Source organism: Felis catus, chromosome C1 (genome assembly GCF_018350175.1).
Source record: "Felis catus isolate Fca126 chromosome C1, F.catus_Fca126_mat1.0, whole genome shotgun sequence".
Classification (NCBI taxonomy): Eukaryota; Metazoa; Chordata; class Mammalia; order Carnivora; family Felidae; genus Felis; species Felis catus.
Genome location: NC_058375.1, coordinates 219333235 through 219345272, shown reverse-complemented (window position 1 = coordinate 219345272; position 12038 = coordinate 219333235). Strand labels below are relative to the sequence as shown.

General features: G+C 52.2%; 1 protein-coding gene across 1 annotated transcript in view; it reads right to left on the bottom strand.

Annotated features, from left to right (window-relative positions):
- Positions 1 to 426: 426 nt before the first annotated feature.
- The window catches only part of TWIST2 (twist family bHLH transcription factor 2), a 77051-nt gene continuing 65439 nt past the window's right edge, over positions 427 to 12038 (bottom strand). The window contains exon 2 of the mRNA XM_045034697.1: positions 427 to 2081. The gene's annotated coding sequence lies outside the window, so the exon portion shown is untranslated. The remainder of the gene's footprint in view (positions 2082 to 12038) is intronic.

Here is a 12038-nt window from a genome sequence, read left to right as displayed (position 1 = left end):
TCGGACTTCTCGTTCGTTCGTTCGTTCGTTCGCTCGCCGATAGTTACTGTGCGCCTACCTACAAGCTGGCCTTTGTTCCAGAAACTAAAATAGACCGAGACCCCTGGCCTGGTGGACTTTATGTTCTGGCGGAAGAAGGGGGGAGGCTAATAAGCAAGAAAGTCAGTGAACCACAGGCTGTGTTACAAGGTAGGGGGTGGGCACGGTGGCGGCCTGGGGCTCCGGGGAAGGTGACGTCTGAGAAGAGAAAGCTCTTCCTTCCTCCTGGAAGGAAGGCCCCGGCTGGATCTCTGAGAGCAGCATTCGGGCTGGACGCTGGCTCTGCCCGGAGGAAGAAGCGGGAGCTGGAGACGGGGAAGAGTAGGACCACGAAGGGCCTGTGTGTTCCTTTCCTGGGGCTGCCGTAACAAATTACCACAAACCGGGTGGCTTAAAACAACAGAACTTTATTTTCTCACAGGGCCGGAGGCCAGAAGTTCAAACTCAAAGTGTCGGCGGGGCCGTGACCCCTCCAGAGGCTCCAGGAAAGAGCGCTGCACTGGCTCTCTCCAGCTTCTGGGGCTGCGAGAAATCCTCGCGGACACGCGGCCCAGCCTCGGCCCCCTGCTCGCGGCCTGCATCCTGGTCTCTCCTCCGTTGCGTCTCCTCTTGTAAAGACTCTCGTCCCTGAGCTTAGGGCCCCCCCCCCCCAGTTAATCCAGGATGATTAAGATTCTTAACCCACATCTGCAAAGACCCCCTTTTCCAAATATGGTCACATTCACACATACCAGGGATTAGGACTTGCACACGTCTTTCTGGGGGCCCAGGACTCGGGATACGCAGTCTCCTGGAATGAATGGGATTGGAAATCTGTGTGTCCGGGTTGGCTGGAGGTGTTCCGGGGCAGCAAGGTGGGAATCCTCGATTCTCAGACGGGCTGTAGTCCAAAATGTTACAAGCCCACCCTAATCGGATCTTTGGATGAGCGTGGGTGCTGAGTCCTGTCTTGGCCTCCCCTACCTGCTGGACAGGTGCACTCAGGATACAAGGGGGGCCTGTGCCAGCCACCTCCCATCCTCAGACACCCCTGGAGGCTTCTGTGCAGTGAGATCACCCGTTCACACGCTCAACAGACGGCAGCGATGGCGGCCACGTGTGGGTACTTTGGTTATCAGAACGGGTGGAGAAGCCCCGTCTGGCAGGACAGGAGAGCCCACACTCCACAGGGGCGGTGATGGGGAGGTCTTGGGGCAATGAGGGGAGTGGGCTGAGCCTGCAGAAGGCTGGGTGGGGGCTCAGCACGGCCCCACACGGGGGTCCAGGGAATGGAGTTTGGCCTTGTGTGGGCCACAGAGGTGAGAGTGGTGATGGGGGGGTGAGGCTGGAGAGAGAAGCAGAGGCTGGTCTCAGGGAGCAGGCCCGGCAGGGCTGGGGTGGCCCTACTCTGGAGCCATGGATGGGCTCCAAGGGGGCGGCGGTGATGTGGTCAGGTTCGCTGCTTAAGAGTATGGTCGCCAGGAAGGCCTGTGCAACATGCATCGGAGGTTAAGGGCACCCGAGGTCCGTGGTCACATCAGGAGTTTCGAATCACAGTACAATGCAGCACGGCTGATGTCCAAAGCGCTTTCCCACTGTAGTCTGACCTTCCCTCCGAAGCCGTGCTGGGAAGTGAGGAGGGCTCCATGCTCTTCGTGGGAAGTGGGGAAAGGAGAGGGGTCAGAGGAGTATTTTTTCATTTTCCTGCTCAGATACCCGGGTGTTCCGACCACGGGCAGAATGTCGAGAAGTTGGAAGTCCCCTCCATGTTTGTGGCCAAGTGGCTGAGTGGAAAGTGGGGTCAGGAGGCTCCCAGGAAAGGCCCGAGGCCCGGAGGTTGGCACAAAGGCCTGTCTTGGGCAAAGTGCAGACTTACTTCCTAACAGCCGGAGAAGCAAACGTGAAGGAGACAGAGGAGAAAAGTCCACGGGTGGCCAAGAAGCACCGAGCAAAGAGCTTCCTGTCGTCATCTTGCATGAAGCCAGGACAGAGAACGACCGCTCCTTGTGTCCTTTTCCATCAAGTTCTTCAAGCAAGTGGATGACCCGTGTCTTTCCCGCTTCCTGCAGGGCAAGAATCAGTTGATGAAGTGGGAAAATTTCTCAGGGGTCACCCAGTGCCAAGTGTGGAATAGGACCTATCACCTCACCTGTGGACCTGGGGACCATCAGGACAGGTAGCTAGGATCCTCAGCTGGCTCAGAACCCCAACTCACCAGTCCCAACACCTTGGGTACCTCACGCACCCTGAATCTTGGTTTCCCCCTCGGTAGGAGCGCCACCTTCTCGGGGTTGTTTTGGAGACTAAATGAGACAACGCATGTAACAGTTGTAGTGTGTTGTCTGGAAAGCACTGAACAAAGGCCATTATTAGTACTACCATTACTATTTATATGCCAGTCACCGTGTCAAGGGTTTAAGGCACACCAATGACCCAAACTTCCCCCCGAGAGTTTCGAAATTTAGTGAGGTGGACAGACATGAAATAAATGAGTACATTCATGCACAAGTCACTCCGGGCTTTCAGATGAGGAAATATTGAATTCCTTACCGTGAGGCCAAGAAAAGGCTCTGTTGCAGGCTATTGAAAGAATAATGAGGTGAGAACAGCACAATCATTTAGGCATGGCACGTATATAAACGAGCCAACTATGACCCTGAATCCTCAAATTCACTACTCCCTGCTGGGGTCAAAGCTGCAAACAGAGGAAAATTCATAGACTTAAATACTTTATATATGGAATAAGGAGGATGATGATCTAATACAAAGAAATTGAACATTGGAATGAAAAGAAGACCAAATATGTAAAAAGTAAGGAAAGAAAAATGAAGAATTTAAAAATCCCGAACAGGAAAAAAAAACAGAATTGATAGATAAAATTCAAGAGCTGGTTCTTTCAAATAAAACCAACAAAATTGATAGAATTGCTGGCTAGACCTATTTTAAAAATGAGAAAAAAGGGTCACTTGGGTGCCTCAGTACATTAAGGAACTGACCCTTGATTTCAGCTCAGATCATGATCTCACAGTTCATGGCTTCAAGCCCTGAACTTGGGACCTCTCTCTCCCTTTCTCTCTCTCTGCCCCTCCCCTGCTCTCTCACTCTCAAAAAAGTAATTAATTAATTAATTAATTAATGAACTTTTTTTAAAAAGAGCAAAAAATCCAAGATAAGAAAAATTAAGAATGAAGGAAACAGTGAATTCTTTTAAAAAGTGGAAAATGGTATGCTAAAAAAATTAAATCTTTATGAAATGGATGATTTTAAAGGAATATACAAATTAAAACATCAATTTCAGAAACAGCAAAATTCTAAGTAAACCAAAAGCATTAAGATCAGAAAACATCGTGAAAGTGTTATCTCCAAAACAGGTACCAAGTTCAAGTGGTTCAAGGGAGAATCATTTCAAATAGTAATTAGACATACATAATTCCTGTGTTACGCACGATGAAATGTTAGCAACAGACAAAACCTTCCCCAATATATTTTACAAGCCCATATAATGTTACTCCTCAAAATTGACAAGGATAGTGTAAGAAACGAGACTACATCGCTAGTGACGGGAGGCCCAAGCATATGAAACCAAATATTTGCAAACCAACGTCTCAGTGCGTGAAACAAATATCACACCCTCAGCAGGAAAGGTGTGGTGCAGAAATGCGGGATGATTTTACAGTGGAAAACCTGCCTGCTTCCCTTTATTAAAAAGTCAAGGAAGAAAAAAATGCAATAAGGAATCGGTTCACCATGGACAGAAAAAGCCAAGAATAAAAATAAGAAGAAATGTGCGCAACCTTGGCGAATAGGACCTCAGTTCTTTATTGTGAGCTAAAAGAATGGGGGGTACCCTTGTCCTTGAATGGGAAAACTCCATTTTGAACACATTAAAAGTTCCCCCCAAATTAACCAATAGAGTGTTTGCTATTTGAATTTAGGTCCCAGTGCGTTTGGGGAGAAAGAGAAAAGGAGAAATTTGATAATCATGTGAAAAGTTCATTCATCAATTTTTCCCCCCCCAGAAAGGGCTCACTGCACATCAAGAGCTGAGGGGTTTTACTAAAGGAGCGTGGGGACTGGGACCATGGGTCTCTGGGTCAGGGAGAGGGCAGGCTGTGGAAAGCGGTCAGGTGGTGCCCGGGAGCTCTGCGGGCGGTTGGTGGCCATGGGACCCGCCCTCTGGCCCTCCACCCAGATGAGCTGGTCTCTGTCCACACCTGCCCCTCCCTCCTGTCTGCACAGCCTCACCCCCACCTCCCAGGCTGTGTATCTCCAATTTCCCGCTTTGCTGACCCCCGTGTGAATGTGTGTGGTTAATGTCTACGGCCAAGGCTGTGGGGATCAGCAAAGCACCGTCAGAAAGGGGCTCATTGTCACCTGTTGGGATGAGCACTGGGCATTGTGTGGAAGCCAATTTGACAATAAATTTCATATTAAAAATATATATATATATCATTAGATTTAAAAAAAAATTGAAGAATCACCATGTCTCCTCCATACCCTAGCATAAAAATATAAAACGCTGTGAATACGTTTAACAAAAAATGTACAACACTGTTGTGCTGAAAAGCACAAAATATTCAGAAGTTAAAGGAGCTCTACCTTTTGGAATATTATACTAGGTTCATAAACCCGAAGATTCAATAATATTGAGGTGGAGATTCTCTTCAAACTGATCTATGATTTAATGCAATCTCAATAAAAATTCTAGCAGCTTTTTTTGAAATCACGGAGCTGATTTTATATTTCTTTTTTTTTTTTTTTTAACATTCATTTATTTTTGAGACAGAGAGAGACAGAGCATGAAGGGGGGAGGGTCAGAGAGAGGGAGACACAGAATCTGAAACAGGCTCCGGGCTCTGAGCTGTCAGCACAGAGCCCGACACAGGGCTCGAACTCATGGACCGCGAGATCGTGACCTGAGCCGAAGTTGGCCGCTTAACCGACTGAGCCACCCAGGCGCCCCTGATTTTATATTTCTATAAAAAGTACAAAGACCTTCAATAGCCAAAATAATCTTGACAAAAAAAAAGAGTGAAAAGAACAAACTTGGAGGACTGACACCACATGATTTCAGGGCTTTGTATAAAAACACAGAAATTAAAATGCAACATTGGCATAAGGTAACCATACGGATACAGAGAACAGAATAGAGAACCCAGAAAAGGCTCAAGCAGAAACGGTCGCAATTCTTAAGAGACACCAAGACAACTCGTTGGAAGAAAGGGCGGCCTTTTGGCAACGGTGCTGCAAAATTGGGTCTCTCCATCTAAAAAAGGAGCCGTCCCCTTACCTCACACCATACACAAAGTTTCTAGCGTGACCAGCCAGGTGTTGTGTCTTTGAGTATTTCCATCTCTATTTCAATGGGATGCCTGAGGAAGTCCTCCCGCAGGTTAACCCTGGGTTTCACCCCGTGCCCTGGACGGGGAGGCTGACGATCAGTGAGGTCAATGCACTTGTCTAAAGGGGAGATACCCCGCTGGACATTCAGTGTCCAGCTTCCCGCCTCCAGGGTCAGCAGGCTTTCCGGTGGGTCATTTTGCTTTCTGGGACCCTTGCAGTTCAAAGATGACCTCCCGGGGGGCCAAAGAGGGCCAGAGTCCAAGGGGAGTCAGTGAGAAGATCTGCTGACATGGTGTCTCAGGGACCAGCAGGCCACGAGGCCTGGAGTGCCAGAGGGGAGAGTGTCTGCTGTCCCAGGCAGGTGAGCACGGGGGGCGAAGAGGAGGCAAGATGCGGGAAGGGGCCGATTCTGAAACTCGGCCGTGGAGACTGCTGGTGGGGCCTGCGGCCTGGGGCCCTTGCATCAGACCCCGGACGATGCACCCTGATAACTCTAGGAAAGAGATCTTCAGAGGCCAGGCTGGGGGCCAGCATCTTCACCCCCAGGGGACCCTCAGGGTCCCAGCACACGCCTGCAGACCCCAGTGAAGCCTGGACAGGCCGGAAGGGGACACTGTTCTCAGGGCTTTGCGGGGCTCCAGGGACCAGGTCACGGCAGACCTGCGAAGCCAAGTGTGTGTGCGTGCTCCTGAGCTGTCATGCCTCTTGGAGGAGACATTTATCCACCCTAGGAGGAGAGGGGAGGGTAGATATGTTCCAAAAGAGCTGAGTGCCTTCTCCCTAGTGGGAATTTAGGGCTGATTTTCCATCTTGGTTTTTTTGATTTTTTTTTTTTTAAAGGAAGGTACTTTTTTATTGTGTTCTTTGAACATCGCAGTCAGCTGGGGAAAAAAGAAACAAAGTTTGCACTAAAAGCAGGAATGTCTTTTATGACAGGAAGAGGACCCGAGAGAAGTGGCCGCCAAGGATTTCTGCCGCAGGGCGGAGCTGAGGGCCAGAGACGAAGGAAAAGCCAGCGGCCGGGCCGGTGTGGAGGCTGGAGAGGTGCTGGGTGGGGGACACGGCTCCTGGTCCTGCATACGGAGCCTCCAGTGGACGACTGGCCCCCAGGCTGGCGTCCTCGGTCCGGTGCCCGAGGGGCGAACATGCCCGGGTCGGCCCAGATCGGCATGAAGAGTCCCTCCACCAGAATGACGGCCAACATTCCCGAGAAGCCTTATGGTTTTCAAGGTGTTTTTAGTAGCCACATAGAGTTGGAGAGAAAGGGTTTCACGTGAAACCTTACCCGGGCTGTCAGTGGGGGGAAGGAGGGTAGGAGTGGGCCAGGTGGTGGGAGGGGTGGGGAGGTTTGTGGACCAACCCAGGAAGTAGCCATTGAACAGCTGAGGCTGGGTAATCTGGAAGGTTCTCTGGGGGCAGTGCTGGCCTGCCTCAAGCCGGCAGAGCAACAGCCTCCAGGGACCGTCCCTTCCTGGGTCCTTCTGTAGAGGGCACCTGCTGGGCATGACCTGGGTGCTGGTTGCCAGGGACCCAGAGTTAAATCTGCAGACACCTGAAACCTGGGTGGTTTAGTCGGTTAAGCATCTGACTTCGGCTCAGGTCATGATCTCACAGTTCACGAGTTCAAGCCCTGTGTGAGGCTCTGTGCTGTCAGTGCAGAGCCCGCTTCAGATCCTCTGTCCCCCACTCTCTGCCCCTCTCCCCCCCTCAAAAATAAATAAACTTAAAAAAAAAAAACCCTGCAGACATTTGGTTGGCAGTGAAGGGCACAGTCTGAGAACTATCACAATCACAGAGAAGGATCGATTTCCCACGTCAGTGCTGACAGAAGGTGATCGTCAGTCCATTGGGAGACAGTTTGGATTCATGAGCGTCACCGAACATAGGGGGTAAAGCTGGGACATCAACCACACCAGCAAAGAGGACCCTGGCAAGGCAGGTGTCTTAATGGCACTGCTGTTCTGTTTGTCCGTTTCGTGCGTGTGCGTGGATGTCAGGGTCCTGGGGTCGCTGTGACGAGTGACCGCAAGCCGCACGACTTACGAGAGAAACTCATTCTCTCCAAGTTCCGGAAGTCAGAAGTCCAAAATCAAGGTGTTGCCAGGGCCACGCTCCCTCCAAAGGCTCTGGGGGAGCACACATTGGATGTAGGGCCCAACATATACTCAACGTGATCTCACCTTAGGATTCTCACCTTAATCACATCTGCAAAGATCCTATTTCGAGATACAGGCATAGTATTCTGGGTGAATATGAATTTGGCGGCGGGGGGAGGGGGACGCTATTATTCAACCCATTGCAGCAAGGTCCCTGAGTTTGCTGAGTATCTGTCTCGCCTATGTTTGTACCAAGACAGACAAAGTGGTATATACCCAACCTTTCCTCTGGGCCGTGTCCATGAGGGCTGGACAGTAAGATCCTTGGGCCATAGTCATCATCAGTAACCAGTAACAATAAACTGCTGGTTTAAGGGGGGCTGGTGAGGCTTTCTCCAGGGTTTTGCGGGGCTGAGGTCAGAACCCTAACCCAGGGCCAAGGAAGCAGTGAATGGCAGGATCAGGGAGGGAGGGCTGGGAAGGGCCCGCCTGGTGGTGGCACCAGAGAGCAAGTCGGGAGCGGGGATTCCCTGCACTTGTCCCCGGAAGGGAGCTCGGGAGTTTGCAACCTGCACCCAGGCGTGGGGTGCACACAGGGGTGGGGTGGAGGGGGGGGGGTCAATCCCTGCCAACCTGTAGCCCTCACATTAACATAAAAAATACGCAAGGGGCCTTTGGTCCCTGAGAGACAAGCTCTGTGAGCTGCCCAAGCCCGTGACATCTGCAGGCGGGATGCTGGTGGGATCTGTCCCCGTCCTGGGAAGTCACATCACACAGCACCGTCGAGAACGGAATGTGCTTGTGGCAACAGCTGTCTAGGGAAGGCGGGCGGTGGTTTTTATGGCCCCAGTACTCCGATGAGAGCGCCGAGGCTGCGGGCCCCAGCGCAGCCCAGTCGGGAGCGGTGGGGCCAGATTACGTGGGATCTGCCTCCTCTCGCTTTTGAGTTCCCTGATTCTCCATCTGGAGCTGTTTCCACGCTGGTGCAACGTGCTCCCTGCCTCACGGACGCGGGGCGAGGGATGGTGGCTTGCGTGGGGAGCCCTCCTGCTTTGCCCCCGAGGCGCCGTGTTCTCTTAACCACTAAAGCTCCCAGTGGGATAGGCCGGTCCCCACATACCTGTGCCCACCTAGCTTCTAACGCTCCAGGACTCTGCTGTCCCCACCGCTGTGGGCAGGCCCCCGCCCGTAATGGTGTCTCCTCCCACCACCCCTGGCCCACAGGGGACAGCCACCACTGAGCCTCCGGGATGCTGGGCCCTCCCCGGCCCGTGCACGTGGCTGTGGTAAATGCCGCGTGGTCGTGGCCTTCTTGCTTCTTCCAGACTCTCGATGCCCCTTCTCTGTCCACCACAACCTCCTCACCTTCCCCCTCTCGTGTGGACCAAGATTTCTCCAAGCTTCCGGAGGGCACATCCGTGGTCACTCCTGAGTGAACTCACGCCCCCTTCGCAGACCTCTCCTCCCCACCCCCATCTGGGCCCGCAGGGCCCTGCCGCTCCTGTGGGAACGTGTGGGCGAGGTTCAGACCCCCGCCGGGCGACGCTGTGACTTGGCCGCGTTTATTGCACTGGTGGCAGGAGGGAGGAGGTGGGTTCTGGGACGCACGTTGTCCCCCAAGGAGAAGTCTGTGCGTCCCCCTCAGGCAGGGAGACAGCTTTGGTTGTCCAAGAGGAGGGCGGGGCCACTTGTGCAGGCCCAGGGCTTCAGGGGAACCCAGCCACCACGTTTTCTAGGGCGTCCACTTGGCTGTCCCCGTGCACGTCTAAGAGTCCCAGTGCTTTGCTCCAATCGGGGCCCCGACCTCGGCTGACAGGAGGGATGGCCTAGGTCTAGGCCGGTTGGACCGGGCGTGTGACATGTCCCGGGAAGGACTCAGTCACAGTGGGAGCCTTGGCACGGGGAGAGGGGTGAGGGTCTGAAAAGTTTCGTCTCTGCCCACTGACCTACAGTCTCATGAATTGTAAACTAAAACAACCGCCAGAATGGAATGAGTGACATTTGAGGGAAACGAAATAGGACAGGAGCAGAGGACCCGGGATGGCCACATGCGAGGACACACCGACACCGGCAGGCAGAAGGGCCACAGCCCTCGTCACTTTCTCTGGTCACAAAGCAGCAAAATGTGCGTTAGTGACAAAAATTTGAACTCGGCGCCCGGCCGCTTGGTGACAGAAGACACGTCCCCTGGCAACAAGTGGATGGAGGAGGAAATGGCGACCACGGCAAAACACGCCTGGAGTCAGGAAACGGGGAAGAAATTGCAGAGAGGTAGAGGGACCGTGGCTACGGCAGCACCAGGGAGCATTTTCAGGATTTGAAATGCCTCCTTTACCAAAATGGGAAGTTGAGCAATTGGGTCCCCGATGTCCGATGTCAAGAAGGCCTGAGGAAATAGGAAGGAAAAATAATAAAAGTGGAACTAGGTGGCATTGGCAGGTCACATGAACAGCAGAAATAAATGCATTTAAATATGAAAAGAGTCGGGGCCCCTGTGGCTCAGTGGGTCGGGCATCCGACTTCGGCTCAGGCCATGATCTCGCGGTTCGTAAGAAAAAAAAATCTACTTTTGTTTAAAACAAAAATCGTATAGGGGCGCCTGGGGGGCTCCGTCGGTTAAGCGTCCGACTTCCACTCAGGTCACGATCTCGCGGTTTGTGAGGTCGAGCCCCGTGTCGGGCTCTATGCTGACAGCTCAGAGCCTGGAGCCTGCTTCGGATTCCGTGTCTCTCCCTCTCTCTGCCCCTCCCCTGCTCATGCTCTGTCTCTCTCTGTCTCAAAAATAAATAAACGTTAAAAAAAATTTTTTAAATATGAAAAGAGTTGAAGCCAAGAGCACATCCAAACAAAATAAGTTAGAGGCACATTTGGAACTCATCCAAAGCATCTCTCAGCCTCGGCACTCCTGACATTTGGAACTGGATCATTATTTGTGGTGGGAGCTGTCCTCTGTGTTATGGGGGTGTGGCCACGTTCCTGCTAACACCCATCCCCAGACGTGATCACCAAAAGTGTCCCCAGGTATCACCAGATGTGTCTGGGGAGACATGGCCCCTGGCCGAGGGCCGCTGCTCTAGAAAACACAGATCAGAAGCCCACAGACCCTTGCATCTGATGGGTTCCTGATTGATCTTAGCCTCTCAAGGAACACATCATTTCTATGGTAGGTAATTTGCTTCTGAAAATTCTTTGCGCATCTCACGTGATAAGAGAAACTGAATGAGTTTAAGGTACAACATTTTTATGTGGGGACACAGAGACAGCAAAGGCCGGCTGGTAAAATGTGCTTCATTTCCAAGCAGGAAAGGACCCAAAGCTTTGGGATAAGCAAGCTGAGAAGAGTGGTTTCTTGTTAATGAGTAAAGACAATAGAAGTTCTGCTAACACAACATCTTCTAATTGATCACATTTGGAGGGAAACACCATAAAAATGTCACCCAAACGAGGCCAGGAGTGAGTGCCCTTGGGCCCCAACAGAACCACATTACTGTGAGTAGCACCAAGTTCCTGCACTCGCCCTGCTCTGCAGGGGGACCCGTGACTCTTTCCGGAAAGACCCTGTGTGGTCCAGGCGCCCGTGGCGTCTGTCTACCACGGTTGTTATCTTCTGCTCTGGCTCCTTTGTTGGAGGGACCTCCTTCCTCATAGCTGAGAGGGCTTCCCAGTCCATGCTGATGCACTGAGCAGAGCTTTGCCTCCTGTGTCCAAGGAGCTCTAAATCCTGCCACCTCCAGGAAGCCATCCCCAGAGCCCGGCTGTGCTGGGCAGAAGTGGGGATAAAGAGCTCCCTGACTAAGCTAGAGCAGCTACAAGCTCTCGGGACCGGGGTTTCCCAGTCCATATAAGTCCATCAGAAGGGACCTCAGCAGGTGACAGGCAGGGGAGGCCCCCTGACCTTTTCTGCACCCTTCCCCATCCGTGTGGCCCTGTCACAGCATTGCCAACAGGCAGACACCAGCACCACCAGCTGTTCTGCACCCTCTGCAGCCAATGTCAAGGCGTCAGCCTCCCTTTAAAGGAAAGTCGTTTGTTCGTTTGTTGTAACCATCCTCATAATTAAACTGCACAAGCAGCAGTTCAGCTCTTACTGGGAGCATCAGATAGGTAGGGACTGTGACTTTGGTCTATGTCCCATCCTGGTGTGATCGTTAGTACCGTCACTCTTAAGAGTGTCTTGCTTTGTTCGATCCTCTGTGCCCACCCTTACCACTCGTGTGGACACACATGTATGTCACCGGCTGCCGAAACCCTTTCAACACATCTAGCAAACTTGGTCCTTTTAAACACCAAATCATGCAGACGGTTTAGGGACATTTGGGGTAGAGGGCCAAAGGTCGCATGGAGTCAATCTTTCTAAAGGGAGCACCTTTAAGAGGCACGACCTTGATGACCTCGGATCCTCAACCTTCCTCTGCCCCATTCTAGCCCCTGCAGCTCACCCGGGTCATTGCAAGAATGTCTTTTCCTCCAATATACTGCCTGCGTCCAACTCCTCCATCCACCACACCTGCCAGAGTAATTTGCAAAGCAGATTATATCAAGCATCTCCCTGGGTAAAGCCGCGGCATCTTCCCTGGCTGG